This window comes from Salmo trutta, chromosome 6 (assembly GCF_901001165.1).
Source record: "Salmo trutta chromosome 6, fSalTru1.1, whole genome shotgun sequence".
NCBI lineage: Eukaryota > Metazoa > Chordata > Actinopteri > Salmoniformes > Salmonidae > Salmo > Salmo trutta.
Genome location: NC_042962.1, coordinates 18,589,967 through 18,609,263, shown reverse-complemented (window position 1 = coordinate 18,609,263; position 19,297 = coordinate 18,589,967). Strand labels below are relative to the sequence as shown.

The window sequence follows — 19,297 nt, the reverse complement described above, 5'->3', positions numbered from 1 at the left end:
TATAGACTGGAGCAGTAGGTGGGTGGGATGCTTTATCTGTCCTCGCACCTGAGTCCGCCCCACACTGGTTAAATAGATCCTCAATTATTCACGACCAGGGGGAGTCCAGATGCCTCAGGCTAGCCGCCCGCCACAAAGCAGACACGTGTATTCATGCAAAGCCATACAACAAAGAGAGAGATGCCCTAACTGATAGCTACTGGCTAATGTGGTGTGTGGTAATCGGTAATCTAAGCGGGAAATAGCAGGGTGGTCGTGTGTGTGTGTGTGTGTGTGTGTGTGTGTGTGTGTGTGTGTGTGTGTGTGTGTGTGCGCGCGCGTATATATGTTGATATTGCTGATGAGTCAGTCACAGAGCAGACATGGCCCATGACGAGGAGGAGAGAAGTAGCTAAGCCTCACAGTCTAGCGACTGGTACACACACAAGCTTAGTCATACAAACACATATAGACAAGTGCACACCAGAGCTGGCTTCAAATACATATGTATTTAAGTATTTGTAATTGAAATACTTCTGCGTATTTCAGTATTTTCAAATAATGAGGTGCAGAATCAACTACTTCTATTAGTTATTTGAAAGTATTTTCAAATAATTTCCAATAAATAGCCAACAATTTTAAACAATTTTCAAATATGTGTTTCCAAATACATTACAGGACCAAACAATAATCCTAGGACCAAACAGAACTGAGTTGAAATGCCTGGGAGTATTCACATATTTCAATATTTGTATTTGAAAATACTTTGAAATGTAAGTGAAAGTAATACAAATAAATATATAAATATTTGAACCCAGGTCTGGTGCACGCATGCACGCACGCACACACACTTGTGAAGTCACACACATGCATGCATGTGCACACATACACAAACTCACAGGTAAATTCACACAGAAACATGCAAGCATGCACTTGAGCTGGTAGGTTAAACCGAAAGTTAACACTGACTGAACCAACCACTTTCGTGGACATTTACCAGATATCATTCACCACGATAAGTAGCCTTTACTAGAGATATGAGAAGTTTGAAATTGCTAATGTGTGACTGTTAATTGGACAATTGAAAGCTACAACATTCAAAGTAGTAGCAGTATTATTATTATTATTTGTATTTGTACTTACTCTTTTTTCTCACCAATTTCGTGATATCTAATTGGTAGTTACAGTCTTGTCCCATCGCTGCAACTCCCATACGGACTCGGGAGAGGCAAAGGTCGAGAGCCATGACTCCTCCGAAACACGATCCCGCCAAGCTGCGCTGCTTCTCGACACACTGCTCTCTTAACCCAGAAGCCAGTCACACCAATGTGTCGTAGGAAACATCGTACAGCTGGCGACCAAATTAAGTGTGGATGCACCCGGCCGCCACCAGGAGTCACTAGAGCATGATGGGACAAGGACATCCCAGCCGGACAAACCATCCCCTAACCCGGACGATGCTGGGTCAACGGCCGCCTCACACACACACACACACACACACACACACACACACACACACACACACACAACACCCCCCACACACATTTTCTTTGCCTGTGACAGGTTTTAAGCTATATAATGTTCGTCAGATCCATGCTAATAACATTCTAAAAAGTGAAAGCTAAAAAAAAGTTACGAAAAAACACCCAAATCTATTCAGCGAAGCTCTTCCAGAATACATCACTGACGCATCTACAGAGGGCATTCACTCAGCAGGGGGGGATGAATCACAAGGTATGTCTACGAGCTGAAGAAGGCACCAGGGACAATTACTGCAATAGAATATCTCACACAGAGTAGAAAGTAGTGGCTGTTTTTCTTGTGAGGCAATCGCAAAAACATTGCCTCTATGTGCAGCCATGCGGGATCCGTAATTAAAAAAGGTCTTAACTGCGGCATTTTAAGATGGACTAGAATGCTAGGGCTGTGATGGTAATGGAATTTTGGATGACGGTAATTGGCCAGCCAAATGACCGTGGTCTCCGTAATAATGGTGTGAATAACAGACCAAAAAATTAGAATAATTTCCTCTCCTCCACTCCTGCCTGCATGTGCTGCCATAAATTATATTTCTGTGTTCTGCTGCAGCACCTCGCTGGCACCTTTCTCTGTGTTCTGCTGCTGCACCTCGCTGGCACCTTTCTCTGTGTTCTGCTGCTGCCCCTCTCTGGCACCTTTCTCTGTGTGCTCCTTTGCTATAACACCCGGTTTGTTTCAGCAAGGAGCAACAACGCTTCGTCACGTTTTTAAGAGACCATGTTACCGCAGAAACTGACACAAATTCCCGACCGCTCCCTCTTCAGTCAGCTGTTTGTAAAAATAAATAACAAAAAAGGTTAAAAGGTTATGACGGTTATTTTATTTTCATCCATAACCGTCAGATACATGGTTATAAGTAATTGTGCCAGCCCTATAGAATGCATCTGCACGCTGAAAGCTAGACAGACAATTGCATGGAATCCTACAATCCTGTATGGAGGGTGGTGACTGTGAAATAGGCCTGCTCAAGAGACAGACTTCTATACTAGACGTTCTGTTTCTGGAACTGGGCCAATACAACATGCACACACATTCAGTTAGGCATGCCTCAGATAAGAACAGCATGAAAAGAGGGGTACTGATCCACAGTATACTGATAGACAACATGATCTACAGTAGCTAATAAAGCCTAGATCTGGGCTTGCTACATCCAAAGCTGTGCTGCATTGCTATTGCTCAGTATATAACTCAGTATACTACTCAACTGACTAACCTAGTACACACTGTACATGTTTGTGAGAGAGGATGATAATTCTGTTCTTAGAGTTTGTCTGCTGTTTTGGTTTGCAAGTTCCCTCCTTCCCTCCTTCACCGCGGGCATGCAGCCAAACCTGACAGATCTGCTGTGGGAACACACACACACACACACACACACACACACACACACACACACACACACACACACACACACACACACACACACACACACACACACACACACACACACACACATTTTCAAAGCTCCAGACTTCATTCCTCGTCTATTGGGCTGTTTTTCAGCCATTCCCCTGCACAGTATCTAATATGACAGAGACTATAATTGCTTTGCTGAGCAAGTGGGCTCTAGCTCTGGCAGTCCCTCAACACAGACTTTTAGGAAGATCATCTTTAATGATGTCTGAAACCTCAATCAGACTTTTACAGTGGACTCAACGTGAAGAATGGGCACACTTTGCTGGAGAGAAAGCCATCACAGCACAGCCAGCCAAATGAGCAGCACTGAGGCGGAGTCGAACCTACAGCGGACACTCAAAATGCCTCGACTCGCCTACTATGTTTCGACATAGTAGGCAACCCTATCATCTTAGTGGGTAACAATTAAGTACCGTACTCAGTTAAAGTGGTCAAAAAAATTTAAAAAATTGCTTCTTAGCAAAGAGCAATTTCTCAAGAAAGAATTTTGCTCAGACTGTCTGGGAGTGATGTCACCAGGCTGGCCAAAACTCCATCCCACCAAAACAGGCTGAAACTTCAGGCAGTCTTTTCAAACAGCTCTTACACTAAAAAAGCATTATCATCATTTTCACAATTTCTCAGTATTATTCCAACCTCATAGTGTGGAAATATATATAAAACACAAGGAAATCAAGTTTTTGACTCCACAGACCACAGACTAGCACTCATAAAAGGCAGGAGAAAAACGTGTTTTTTTTCATGAACAGCCATCTAATACCCATTTGCATTCATTATGTAAGCTGTTGATGCAGCTGTGTAGACACTGAAAAGCTTTTTGGATGACATCTGAGTGTATAGATACATTTAAAAGTCCCAAGCTAAGGATACAATGGTTTACCCACTCACCACTAAATACATAACAGGCATCATTCCACAGACAGTGGTACATTGTTATGATAGGTTATGTCATTAGTGCTGCCTCGTACTTTTCTGTTACCCATGCTCACTTCCTGTTTTACACAGCACTCCCGGCTATTAGTGAAACCTTTGGCCGTGGTATCAGAAATCCACTGTAAATGCACTCAAGGGGAGACTTGACAAATCATCCAAAACTAGGATTTGATAAGAAAATATCAAGCAAAAGATAAGCTACTTAGTCATACCCTGTCAAAGTGATTATCATTGCGACCGCATGACTTGGAACAATGATCTTTCAAACCCTGATATAAAAGGCCGGAGATAGAGGAAGGAAGAATATTGACTCAGGAGATTAGCTTTTGTTTATGGCCCATTACAGCAGTAAAAGAGAAGTGCTTTTGAGGCCAAAGATTTCAGACAACGGTCAATGAACAAACAAATCATCGATGACCATTATTTCTGTTACAGTCAACGCGCAACACTCATCACACAGTGTATGATAAGGACCTAGCAGCACTGAGTTAACTGAGACCTACCCACTGAGCACGGTAGTCAGTTCAATGTTCACTTTTGATAGAGAATTGATAAGACTGGTCAACAAACAACTGAACGAGTTCAAATATTGAGGCCAGCTATAGCGCTTTGGTTTTAAATTGGGTACAAAAGGCAAAAAATGTCTGTTGATAACTGTTTTGTTTTCCATGTTGGTAGAACTGTAAAAACACTGTAATAACAATGTAACACGATTAAAATAATTATGTGAAAACAACATTGAATCCACCTGTTTGCACACAGTGGGCACTGGGTAGGCTACATCTGTTTTCTGAGCCTGATTTACAATGCAACTGACATACAACTGGGCCTGTATTCCCAGTGTCTCACAGTAGGAGTGCTGATCTAGGATCAGGTCCCCCCTGCCCATGTAATCTTATTCAATATGTTCTAAAAGGCTAAACTGATCCTAAATCAGCACTCTTACTCTGAGACGCTTTGTGAATACGGGCCTCTATCCATTGCAGTTTCATTCATCACATTTAAAGCCCCTCATCAATACAACATAGTCCAGGGTGAGGGATGCTTCAATAAGTCAACCTTTAGTTTAACATAGGCACAAGCAATTGGTTAAAGGTAAAACAAATTAACAAAGTGTTGAATCATTGAGTAGACCAGTGTATTGCGTATGGAATCAACTTTTGATCTTAGCCAGTGTGAGATGTAGCAGATTTGTAATTACAGTGAGAGTATCAATGGAAAAATATCAAACAAGATGTGGAGGCCTGCTCCCCGGGTACTGCTGGTGTAGACTGGCATAGTTTTGAGTGTTAGTGTCTGTGTGTAGCATTTGTGCCTGCATGTGCGCGTTTGTGTTAAAGCTAAGACAGTCGAGCTTCTTTGGCCTACCCCGGCCACCCCTAACCTGGACGATGCTGGGCCAATTTATTTTATTTATATATATTCATTTTTTCCCCCACATTTTCAAACAGTCCATTTATATTTTCCAACGGGGCTATACGTTTGGGTGAGGTTTTTTTCTCGCATGAGTAAACTCGTTTCACTGCCAAAAATCTAATATTCAGCGAAATAACAGCACAATGTCAAATACAGGTAGCCTAGTCAAATAATGAACATCCAATCACATTAACCGTTACTTTCTCGCGGGAATTTCACTAATGGTCTGTATGTAGCCAAATGTAGCTGCTGCTCATTCCGTTTGCTAGAAAATTGATAAATGGTTAAAAAAAAGTAAGGCCCGCGTCCATAGAGACACATACCAGCTCTACTGATAGTACTGCTACTACCAGCAGTACTACACCTGCACCTGTCGACGATACAAGTTGTTCTGCTTCCACAAGCACATCCAATGCTAGCATCAGTAATTCTACATTTGTTGTTAGCCCAGCTAGCATGGACACTGACAGTTGTGAATCTGATGCAGCCGAAGAGCTACTGCCCCCTTACCCAGGAAAGCACCGAACAACAGACAGGGACGTTGGACCATCGAAGAGGGGCAAATATGATGAGAACTACATTGATTTGGGGTTCACTTATATTGGGAGTAGTGCCTTTCCTGAGCCACAGTGTGTTATATGTGCAAAACTACTATCTCACAACTCAATAAAACCTTCACTCTTACGCAGACATTTAGAAACAAAACATGCCAATTTGAAAAATAAGTCACAGGAGTTTTTTGAGCGCGAATTAAGACGACTTTTGAGTAGTAAGACATGTATAAAAGCAACAGATACCAAGAAGGGTCTAGAAGCGTCTTATATGGTGAGCTACCGAGTGGCTAGGACAGGCAAGCCCCATACTATTGTGGAGGACTTAATTCTTCCTGCAGCCGCAGATTCGTTTTTGCAACCTTCCGGTTACTAGTCCAACGCTCTAACCACCTGCCTTACATTGCACTCCACGAGGAGCCTGCATGGCAGGCTGACTACCTGTTACGCGAGGGCAGCAAGAAGCCAAGGTAAGTTGCTAGCTAGCATTAAACTTATCTTATAAAAAACGATCAATCTTAACATAATCACTAGTTAACTACACATGGTTGATGATATTACTAGTTTATCTAACGTTTTTCTGCGTTGCATATAATCGATGCGGTGCCTGTTAATTTCTCATCGAATCCCAGCCTACTTCGACAAATGGGTGATGATTTAACAAGCGCATTTGCGAAAAAGCACTGTCGTTGCACCAATATACCTAACCATAATCATCAATGCCTTTCTTTAAAATCAATACACAAGTATATATTTTTTAAACCTGCATATTTAGCTAATATTGCCTGCTAACATGAATTTGTGTCACTTCTCTTGCGTTCCGTGCAAGCAGTCAGGGTATATACAGCAGATTGGGCAGCCTGGCTCATTGCGAACTGTGTGAACTCCATTTATTCCTAACAAAGGCCGTAATAATTTGCCAGAATTGTACATAATTATGACATAACATTGAAGGTTGTGCAATGTAACAGGAATATTTAGACTTAGGGATGCCACCCGTTAGATAAAATATGGAACGGTTCCGTATTTCACTGAAAGGAAAAACGTTTTGTTTTCGAGATGATAGTTTCCGGATTCGACCATATTGATGACCAAAGACTCGTATTTCTGTGTGTTATTATGTTATAATTAAGTCTATGATTTGATATTTGATCGAGCAGTCTGACTGAGCGATGGTAGGCAGCAGCAGGCTCGTAAGCATTCATTCAAACAGCACCTTCGTGCGTTTTGCCAGCAGCTCTTCGCAATTCTTCAAGCATTGCGCTGTTTATGACTTCAAGCCTATCAACCCCCGAGATTAGGCTGGTGTAACCCAGGTGAAATGGCTAGCTAGTTAGCGGGTGCGCGCTAATAGCGTTCCAAACGTCACTCACTCTGAGACTTGGGAGTGGTTCTTCCCCTTGCTCTACATGGGTAACGCTGCTTCGAGGGTGGCTGTTGTCGATGTGTTCCTGGTTCGAGCCCAGGTTGGAGCGAGGAGAGGGACGGAAGCTATACTGTTACACTGGCAATACTAACGTGCCTATAAGAATATCCAATAGTCAAAGGTATATGAAATACAAATCGTATAGAGAGAAATAGTCCTATAATTCCTATAATAACTACAACCTAAAACTTCTTACCTGGGAATATTGAAGACTCATGTTAAAAGGAACCACCAGCTTTCATATGTTCTCATGTTCTGTGCAAGGAACTTAAACATTACCTTTTTTACATGGCACATATTGCACTTTTACTTTCTTCTCCAACACTTTGTTTTTGCATTATTTAAACCAAATTGAACATGTTTCATTATTTATTTGAGGCTAAATTGATAGTATTTATGTATTATATTAAGTTAAAATAAGTGTTCATTCAGTATTGTTGTAATTGTCATTATTACAAATAAATAACAAAAAAAAAGTCCGATTAATCGGCAGCGCCCTTTTTGGTCCCCCAATAATCGGTACCGGTGTTGAAAAATCATAATCGGTCGACCTCTACCTGAAACAGTGGTTGTTTTCTCCCAAACTACAAGGCAGGGGGCAGCAACACTGGAGCAGGCATAGCCAGGGTATTACAATCAAATATTTACCATGCTGAGTTGATACTTTGACTTTCATAGCACTTAAGCATTCATAATCATCCCATAAGTTTGGCTACATGAAAAATGTCTGTTCAGTAGGCATGAGTCATTCTGGTAATGGAGCACTTTATGACTGCTGCTGAGAAAGGAGGCTGAGTCTGAGTTATACCTGCAGATCAATAAGGATTATTTTTGCTTTTGTTGTATCGTATTGCAGGAAAACACTTCCCTGAGAGACAGAGCGAGAGAGAGAGAGAGGAGAAACAGAGAAAACTAGAACATTATTTGGCCCTAAACAGAGAGTACACAGTGGCAGAATACCTGACAGACTCAGTGAGCATTGCCTTGCTATTGAGAAAGGCTGCTGTAGGCAGACCTGGCACTCAAGAGAAGACAGGCTATGTGCACACTGCCCACAAAATGAGGTGTAAACTGATCTGCACTTCCTAACCTCCTGCCAAATGTATGACCATATTAGAGACATATATTTCCCCAAAATTACACAGATCTACAAAGAATTTGAAAGCAAACCCAATTTTGATAAACTCCCATATCTATTGGGTGAAATACCACAGTGTACCATCACAGCAGCACGATTTGTGACCTGTTGCCACAAGGGCAACCAGTGAAGAACAAACACCATTGTAAATACAACCCATATTTATGTTTATTTATTTTCCCTTTTGTACTTTAACTATTTGCACATAATACGACATTTGATATGTCTTTATTCTTCTGGAACTTTTGTGAGTGTAATGTTTACTGTAAAAATGTTTTTTGCTTATTTCACTTTTGTATACTATCTATTTCACCTGCTTTGGCAATGTAAACATATGTTTCCCATGTCAATAAAGCCCTTAAATTGAATTGAATAGAGAGAATGAGAAAGACAGAGAGAGAGGAGAGAACCAGAGGCACATCTGCCTGGCAGTAACTGAACTTTCCCCCTAGGGAATGGACAGAAGAAGCCCAACCATATAAATAGGAAGTATCAGCTGCACAAAAATGACAATAACAGCACGCCAGACCGAAGACTGACAGACATTTCTGTAGTATTTTAATAGCTTAGTGTTTCTAGTGCTGTGCTGCCTGACATTTGCTGTGGTTAATCCACAGCTTTGGGGGGTTCGGAAGATTAAATACGAGACAAATACCGGTAGGTTAAACCCCAAACAGAACAGGCTGTCCTGAAAATAACCTTTCTGAACTGTGTTTCTTGAGTTTATTCACTTCCTTGACACAGCCAAATGAAGGGAGGCACTTCGGCATCCTGGCTGTAGTCAATTCACCCCAATTCAACTCTCTCTGGGTCATACACGCAATGCCATTTGCTGGGGTAGGCTAGGCTAGGCATTTATAGCCTCCAAGGCATTAGGCAATCGCAAAGAAGCCTAACAGTTGTAACCTACACTAGACTTAAATGTCCCACCATTTGTTGATAGGTGACAAGGGCAGACCCCTCCAACAGGTTATATTCCCTTTGTGTGGAAATGTAGGAAGTATGTATTTGTACTCACCATGATAATTCATACAGCACATCCAGGTTCCATCCAGAATTGCATTCAAGTTGATCCAGAGTGACGTGGGGGAAAAAATGTAATAAAAGATAAGATGTCCAACACTCAAAGTGCAAAACATAACCAACATAACCTTGAGATCAAATAGGCTACACCAGTATAACTTTTGTAAAACAGTAATAATGTAGGCTGCATCAATATTTGTAGGCCTACAGCAGTGTTAATGCCAAACTGCAATCAGAACAGGCGCCAAGGTTTTTGACAGTGGCACCCGCCTGCAGCGAAGCCAGCCATCTGTACACGACAATCACCGCACACCAACGTTCTTGACTGCAGAGACTGAAATCGAATATTTTACCTACAGCCTACTACCAAAGACCGGTGTACTGCTGCAGATATTCATATATTCACTATTACAGTATGCAGGAAAATAATTATTCGCTGTTTCAAAATGAAACCATTCTACAGAGAGTAGCCTACAGCGACAGGAGAATGAATTGCAGATGTAGAATACAGTAGCCATATGTCTATGCTCAAAGCTTTACGCACAGAATACTTAGTATCAACAGCTGTTAAACGCATGGAGACCTGATACAGTAAAATACAGTCGCATAAAAGGAGAAATGGTCATAATTCAAGGGAATATATGGAATATCTCCCTCGCACGGATGTGGGATATTGTTGTAAAAACAAGTCATTTTCGCAAATAATGAAATACGCATAAGGCAATAGAGTTCGCTCAAAAATGTTTAGACAACTTCTAATGGAAACACCGTAAAGTTTCAAAACACCCATCGATAGAGCTTCACAGTAAACACACTAACATTACTCAGTGACCCAAAAACAAAACGAACAGATATTAGGCTACTCTCATTAACATTAACGCGCTAAAGTCCGTCCCGAATGAACTATATAGGGTACTTCACTTGAAAACGTGTTTACCTGATTCCTGTAGGTATTTTTGTAGGTATTTTTGTGCTCACAGCCAACTGATACGATCCGCTCAGAGAAATCCCGTTATTTCTGAAATGTCTAGTTGGCGGGCTGCCGTAGCCTAAATGCAGTTCAGCAGAGTGCCTCACCTGCAAAACAGTCCTCTCGCTCTCCACAATAGAACCAAGCGTTCCACACATTCACGCCCCCTATTGCGCAATTAAGGAAACGCTTTAGGTCAATCCTCGTAGGCCAAGGTTACTGTCAGTTAAACAGATGTGGGCTGGCTGTTGGAGCTCAATTCCAGTGGCTTTATTGAGCGAGATAAAAGCAGTTACTGTCCCTCTGGACTACTGTATTCAGACAAATGTCACTCCTGCTGACTAATGCAACGGCAGGAAGAGTAGTATCTGTTATAGCTATTGAAATGGAGGTGCGTGCACTACTGAATAACTACGCTTACTGGTTATTTCAGGGCAAATGCCTGTATCAGTCTCTATGCATCTGATTTTGAAGGAAATTCAGATGCAAAATGCTGGAGTTGATCAATATAATTTTAGGCTATTATTAACAGGTCAACTGGCTTTGGGTATGACAAGTATTCCCTTTAAAGTGTAATACGAGTTACAAAGAATGTCACAGCGACACGTCAGTAGGCTACATGTTCCTAATAGACCTCAGACCACACGTATCTTTACCCGGTCCTTATGAAGGGTGTGTTTCCAACTGTCTTATGAATTACTGAATGTAGACCTGTCACCTGGAATAAATGCCTCCCACCCTCTCCCACACACAGAGATATAATCTCTGGAAAGTCATTATTTATATTATGGATAACTACAGTATAGCCATCTAACTTGATCTGGAGCGTTGGTGTGTGCACTATTTTATTAGGGCATATCCACAGGGAGTTATGACATGTAAATGGCTGTAGTATTGTAACAGAAGGTAGATTCAGCTAGTGTGTGGTCAGATTGCAGCAACATAATCATTGGAGCACATTGCGCTTCACTGCCATTGCTTCTTAGACTGGCACTTTGGGGTGAAGTGGAATACTGGCTTCATGTGGCTATCAGTGGAAGTGCAGCTGAAAACAGCTTCACACAGACAATTCTGATTTGTTTCAGAATGATATAGAACACAATGACACACACACACTTCATTAAAATGGATTTACAACATTAGCTAATAAATAAAGAGACCTGATATCAGTGATGTAAAGTATTTAAGTAAAAATACTTTAAAGTACTACTTAAGTAGTTTTTTTGGTATCTGTACTTTACCATTTACACTTTTGCTTTTACTTCACTAGATTCCTAAAGATGTACTTTTTACTCCATACATTTTCCCTGACACCCAAAGTTACTTGTTACATTTCGAATCCTTGGCAGGACAGGAAACTGGTCCAGTTCACGCACTTCTCAAGAGAACATCCCTGGTCATCCCTGCAGCGTCTGATCTGACAGACTCGCTACACGCAAATGCTTCACTTGTAAATGATGTCTGAATGTTGGAGTGTGCCCCTGGCTATCCTTAAAAAAAATATTGTGATTTACACTTTTACTTTTAATATTTAAGTATATTTTAGCAATTACATTTACTTTGATACTTAAGTATATTTAAAACCAAATACTTTTACTACTGGGTGACTCACTTTTACTTGAGTCATTTTCTATTAAGGTATCTTTACTTTTACTCAAGTATGACAATTGGGTACTTTTTTCACCACTGCCTGACATTGAAGGTCTGATGTGGTAAGTCTTTCACATCATTTGCATATATAATGAAAGTCTATCACAAGAGAGTATAGGCCTATCAGTCAAGTCAGCCATAAGATAGTGACTTTTTCCACATTTTGTTACATTACAGCCTTATTCTAAAATGGATTGAATAAAAAAATAATACCCCATAATGACAAAGCGAAAACAGATTTTTTTTTTTTGCAAATAAAATAAAAAAATCTAAAACAGAAATACCTTATTTACACAAGTATTCAGACCCTTTGCTATGAGTGTTACGCGGAGTGAACACAGGGGAACCCAAGAGCAGACTCAGATGCAGAAGCAGGGATGAATGAACCAAAACGTTTATTGTACACAGAGAGATATGGAGTGCAGAACCGGGGCAGCTCAGATGAGTTACAGAAAAACCAGGGCTGTAGAGTGAGGTTGGAGTTGACTGAGTTGAACAGGGTAAACAGGTCCTGAGGGGAATCCAAGGCAGTGGTGGTGAGTGAAGTCCAGAGCAAGGTGGTTGGTGGTGAGATGTGGTACAGGAGACAGGAGCCAGAGACAGAGCGGTACTGCAACGAGAGGACAAAACTGTGTAAGGCAGGGAAACAGGATCTTGAGAACTGACAAAAGGCTATGATAACAACTGACTGAGCAGAGATTACAATCTGGCAGAGTGGAGGTGGCAGGAATGAGTATATGTAGAGGTCTTGATTGTGGGACGATTTGTAGCTGGTAGGGATCTGCTCTGACTCCAGCACACCTGTCTCCAACCACACACACACAGAGACAGAGAGACAGAGAGACAGAGAGAGAGAGAGAGAGAGAAAGAGAGAGAGAGAGAGAGAGACAGAGAGAGAGAGAGAGAGAGAGAGAGACAGAGAGAGAGAGAGAAAGAGAGAAAGAGAGAAAGAGAGAGAGAGAGAATACAGGGGGAGAACTGCAGGTTAGGACGACACCAGATGGACACCAGAGGGCGTGGTGGGAGCAGATGTGACAATGAGACTGTAAATTGAGCTCAGGTGCATCCTGTTTCCATTGATCATCCTTGAGATGTTTCTACAACTTGATTGGAGTCCACCTGTGGTAAATTATATTGATTGGACATAATTTGGAAAGGCACACACCTGTCTATATAAGGTCCCACAGTTGACAGTGCATGTCAAAGCAAAAACCAACCCATGAGGTTAAAGGAATTGTCCATAGAGCTCCGAGATAGGATTATGTCACGGCACAGATCTGTGGAAGGGTAACCAAAAAATGTCTGCATCAATCTTAAATCGAAGAAGTTTGGAACCATCAAGACTCTTCCTGGAGCTGGCTGCCCGGCCAAACTGAGGAATCGGGGGAGAAGGGCCTTGGTCAGGGAGGTGACCAAGAACCCAATGGTCACTCTGAAAGAGCTCTAGAGTTCCTCTGTGGAGATGGGAGAACCTTCCAGAAGCCTTTACCTTCCAGAAGCCTTTATGGTAGTGGCCAGATGGAAGCCACTCCTCAGTAAAAGGCACATGACATCCCGCTTGTAGTTTGTCAAAAGACACCTAAAGACTCTAAGACCATGAGTCAAAGACTTCAGCCACCCTAGTCATGGACTGCTCTCTCTGCTACCGCTCGACAAGCGTAAATGTAAATAGTACATTTCAACATTAATATAATATTTGATTTACAATGTACTAATAAAACTAACGGTTTCTTGTTTTTGGCAAAAGTAAACATCCAGAGAGCCTCTGTATTGCCCGCTGTATTGCCCTACTCCCAACTGAAGAAGGAGGTGAGCAGCATTGTATTGAATGACATGTCAGTTGACATAATTGCAGGGACTGCAATGCATTGAGGACAGGAATGTGATTCTCCAGTCAGGAAAAATCTCACTTGACACAGAGGCAGCCAATATCAGAGCCTTAAAGGAAGAGATGCAGGCTCTTAGAGATGGATGGGAGCCTCTCCTGTCTGAGGAAACACTGATTGCTACGCAAATGGCTGTTGCACCTCAATTTAGCAAGGGACACAGCCGCCAGAGGAAAGGAAAGAGATTCCATGATGAGACCTTTTAAGAGGAGACAGCTCAGGACAGTGATGCAACGGTGTTTGGGAACACAGTGTTTTTTTTACTGCTATGGACAACATAAGTGGCTTGGACACTAGGTTCCACACCACTGGAAAAATTCGAGAATAATTGTCTGCTGTTCTGAAAGTTGGGCAGATTAGTGAGGATAACGTCCCTTTTGTGTGCCAACCACTGATCATGAAGTATTCCAGAGATCTTACACCTGAGTTTCAAAATGAAGTAAGACACCTGAACACTGTATATGCTGCCATTTTCCCCCCTAACTTGTCCCCTCTTTGTCTTCTGAATGCAGTTTGTAAGATGTAGCTGCAAAGCATTTTGGAGAAGTGTGCATTGCTTTCCGTATATTTTGCTGGTGGCGAGAGAGCTTTCAGTAAGCTAAAACTGATTAAAAAAACTAATTTTAGGTCCACTATCTGTCCCAGGACAGACTTTGCAGTCTTGCCATGCTTTCCATTGAAAGTCAAATAGCTAGAAAGCTGGACTTCACAGACTTAATCAGTGACTTTGCTAGCAAGAAGGCTGGGCGCTGGGCTATTGGTAAGGTAGGCAGAGCAAGCGCCAGTGATAACTGTTAAATGGCATGGCTATGGATATTGGATCACTACACACATGATGCCCACAGACTGAGAACAAGATATATCTCAAAGTAATGGCTGGATTGTCATAAAATGTGTTGTGCACAATCAAGACCCCAAGTGTAAGAAACCTATTGATTTGGTGACCAATTGACCTTTCCTCTAGCGCCACCATCAGGCCTTTTCATTTCCATTTCCATTTGATTTTCCATTTCCACTTTACAGCTGCTTATTTCCTAGTTGGTATGTATACTTAGTTCAACAATCTGCTGCTGATTTTATTATTTTGTTTGTTATATCATTCTACAGATGATAATGTTAATTTATTTTAATTTAAGAGGTTAATGTATATTTAAGTTGTATTTATTTTAAGTTATTCATTAATGTTAAGAGAGTTTTCCGTTCAAGAACTTTAGCATTAAAATTACATTTAGACAGTAAAAGATGGCTTTTAGCACATTTATTATAGAGGGTATCAGTCTGGCATCAAATAGTGAATTCCACTGTATGCAGAATGTTGCATGCATGTCTGCACAGTGTTATATTTTCACAGCTCACTCTCAGTAAATATCGTACAGTAAATATTGGACTACAAGAGAGTTGCAAGCTTGCAAAGGTAGAGTTATTTAAAGCCTTGAATGGGTCGATTGTCTTCTGGAGGTGTGTGGTTACAGCAATTGCGCAGGGTTGATGTGGCCTGTGGTGGTGGGTCGCAATGTGATATCTTTCATGGGGCCTAAAATCGCTGGCGCGCCCCTGCCTACATGTACATATTACCTCAACTCACCTGTGCCCCAGCACGTTGACTCTGTACCGGTACCCCCTGTAAAAGCCTCGCTATTGTTACTTTACTGTTGCTGTTTAATTATTTGTCACCTTTATTTTAAAATGTTTACTTATCTATTTTTTACTTAACACTTTTTTTCTTAAAACTTCTTAAAGCATTGTTGCTTGTAAGTAACCATTTCACTGTAATACCTGTTGTATTCTGCGCATGTGACAAATACAATTTGATTTGAAAAACAAGATTCTCTGGTCTGATGAAACCAAGATTGAAATCTTTGGCCTGAATGCCAAGCGTCACGTCTGGAGGAAACCTGGCACCGTCCCTACGGTGAAGCATGGTGGTGGCAGCATCATGTTATGGGGATGTTTTTCAGCGGCAGGGACTGGGAGACTAGTCAGGATCGAGGGAAAGATGAACGGAGCAAATTACAGCGAGATCCTTGATGAAAACCTGCTCCAGAGTAATTAGGACCTCAGACTGGGGTGAAGGGTCACCTTCCAACAGGATAACAACCCTAAGCACGCAGCCAAGAAAATGCAGGCGTGGCTTCGGGACAAGTCTCTGAATGTCCTTGAGAGGCCCAGCCAGAGCCCAGACTTAAACCCAATTGAACATCTTTAGAGAGACCTGAAAATAGTTGTGACGCAAAGCTCACCATCCAACCTGACAGAGCTTGAGAGGATCTGCAGAGAAGAATGGGAGAAACTCCCCAAATACAGGTGTGCCAAGCTTGTAGCATCACACCCAAGAAGACTCGAGGTTGAAATCTCTGCCAAATGTGCTTCAACAAAGTACCGAGTAATGGTCTGAATACTTACAGTTGAAGTTTACGTACACTTTAGCCAAATACATTTAATCTCAGTTTTTCACAATTCCTGACATTTAATCCTCGTAAAGATTCCCTATCTTAGGTCAGTTAGGATCACCACTTCATTTTAATAATGTGAAAAGTCAGAATAATAGTAGAGTGATTGATTTCATCTTTTATTTCTTTCATCACATTCCCAGTGGGTCAGAAGTTTACATACACTCAATTAGTATTTGGTAGCATTGCCTTTAAATTGTTTAACTTGGGTCAAACGTTTTGGGTAGCCTTCCACAAGCTTCCCACAATAAGTTGGATGAATTTTGACCCATTCCTCCTGACAGAGCTGGTGTAACTGAGTCAGGTTTGTAGGCCTCCTTGCTCGCACATGCTTTTTCAGTTCTGCCCACAAATTTTCTATAGGATTGAGGTCAGGGCTTTGTGATGGCCACTCCAATACCTTGACTCCTTAAGTCATTTTGCCACAACTTTGGAAGTATGCTTGGGGTCATTGTCCATTTGGAAGACCCATTTGTGATCAAGCTTTAACTTCCTGACTGATGTCTTGAGATGTTGCTTCAATATATCCCCATAATTTTCCTTCCTCATGATGTCATCTATTTTGTGAAGAGCACCAGTCCCTCCTGCAGCAAAGCACCCCCAGAACATGATGCTGCCGCCCCGTGCTTCGCTGTTGGGATGGTGTTCTTTGGCTTGCAAGCCTCCCCCTTTTCCTCCAAACATAACGATGGCCAAACAATTCTATTTTTGTTTCTTCAGACCAGATGACATTTCTCTAAAAAGTACAATCTTTGCAATGCAAACCGTAGTCTGGCTATTTATGGCGGTTTTGGAGCAGTGGCTTCTTCCTTGCTGAGCGGCCTTTCAGGTTATGTCGATATAGGACTCGTTTTACTTGGGATATAGATACTTTTGTACCTGTTTCATCCAGCATCTTCACAAGGTCCTTTGCTGTTGTTCTGGGTTTGATTTGCACTTTCATCTCTAGGAGACAGAACGTGTCTCCCTCCTGAGCGGTATGACGGCTGCGTGGTCCCATGGTGTTTATACTTGCGTACTATTGTTTGTACATATGAACGTGGTACCTCCAGGCATTTGGAAATTGCTCCCAAGGATGGACGAGACTTGTGGAGGTCCACCATTTTTTTTCTGAGGTCTTGGCTGATTTCTTTTGATTTTCCCTAACCGACTTGCCAAAACTATAGTTTGTTAACAAGACATTTGTGGAGTGGTTGAAAAACGAGTTTTAATGACTACCTAAGTGTATGTAAACTTCTGACTTCAACTGTATGTAAATGTGATATTTCAGTTTTTTATTTTTAATAAATTATCAAAAAATTCTAAAAACCTGTTTGTGCTTTGTCATTACTAGGTATTGTGTGTAGATTGATGAGGAAAATGTTTTTTTTTAAATCAATTTCATAATGAGGCTGTAACCTATCAACATTTTGAAAAAGTCGAGGGGTCTTAATACTTTCCCAAGGCACTGTAAGTCAAACTGCAGAGAAAAAATCAAGGGGTCTGAATACCTTCTGAAGTCATTGTAAGTCAAGATGCAGAGAAAATGTCAAGGGGTCTGAATACTTTCCGAAGGCACTGTAAGTCAAGCTGCAGAGAAAAAGTCAAGGGGTCTGAATACTTTCTGAAGTCACATTAAGTCAAGATGCAGAGAAAAAGTCAAGGGATATTAAAGACTTCCTCCCAGTGCTATTTTTTTAGAAGCATATCTGCAATAATCTTCCCCATCTCCCTGCATTTCCCCTTCAAATATAAATCCCTGTATGTCTCTTCACAGGCTTTCATTCCCAGTTCAGTTTCTTCAATCAGGTCCCACAGAGAGTGAGACAGCCATACATGGAGCTGCCATGTTGTCTGGCTTGATCAAAGTGAGGTGTAATACACATTAGAATGCAAAGCTATCTGAGTAAAGAAAACAGCCACCATGATGCACTTTTTCACTCGTTTCAATTCTGAATATGCAGGGTTGGTCTGAATAGGCAGGGTTGGTCTGAATATGCAGGGTTGGTCTGAATAGGCAGGGTTGGGGAGTAACAAATGACATGTAATCCTTTACATGTATGGGATTACAAAAGAATGATACCTGTAACTACACGATTACTTCAAAGATGACTTTTAAATTCAGAAAGGATGTTTGCGAGAAAAAATCTTTGACACTTCTCTGTTTTCTCAATGTCATTCAAATCAGCATTGAAAATAGGCTCAAGTTGAAATGTATTCCACCTGAGCGAGTCTGATCACAAATCAGAGACCACTATGATGACACACCAAATGTGGATCACGGGAAATGAGCAGGAATAGGCTTTTGTAGGCTACAGTCCAAGCTATGTCTTCCAGTGGTGCTGTCGGCAGCAACTCTAGGAGGTAAGGATGACAGCAGTGGTGTAGTCTACGGCGATACCAATATCACTTATTATTTATATCTACATAGCGCATTGATGTGAATCACACTGCTGCTCTCTCATTTAGCTTTTTGCTCCCTACGGATGTGGTTGTTGTGGATGGCTGTTCACAAATCTAAATGTGTTGTGTATTTGAACCCAATATTGGTTGAGTTCAAGAAGTGTAAGCTGCCTATCAATCATTGTTTTTGAAACCAGTGGACAATGAGTGAAAAATGCGCTCTAGCAACAGCTGCATTGTGTGGATCCAAGCCTATGGAATAAAAGTGGGGCTTTTATTGCTCTTTCTAATTCATGCTGATAATTTTTCCCCCCCATAGGCCTAATGGACACGTGCTCAAACTTGTATGCTTTTGATAGACTTAAAGGGGCAATCTGTTGTTGCTACATCAATTTTTGGACTTATAAATTATATATATATATATATATATATATATATATATACACACTACCGGTCAAATGTTTTAGATCACCTACTCATTCAAGGGTTATTCTTTATTTTTACTATTTTCTACATTGTAGAATAATAGTGAAGACATCAA

At 41.3% G+C, this 19,297-nt stretch overlaps 1 protein-coding gene across 11 annotated transcripts in view; it reads right to left on the bottom strand.

The window, feature by feature from the left end:
• The window catches only part of epb41l3a (erythrocyte membrane protein band 4.1-like 3a), an 80,323-nt gene extending 69,795 nt beyond the window's left edge, over positions 1 to 10,528 (bottom strand). For 5 of the 11 annotated variants that reach the window (XM_029755563.1, XM_029755566.1, XM_029755564.1 and 2 more), the window contains exon 1: positions 9,414 to 10,524. The gene's annotated coding sequence lies outside the window, so the exon portion shown is untranslated. Of the gene's footprint in view, positions 1 to 9,413 lie in introns of all 11 variants that reach the window. The other 6 variants (XM_029755559.1, XM_029755570.1, XM_029755569.1 and 3 more) reach the window with 4 other exon arrangements.
• Between the last annotated feature and the right edge of the window lie 8,769 nt (positions 10,529 to 19,297).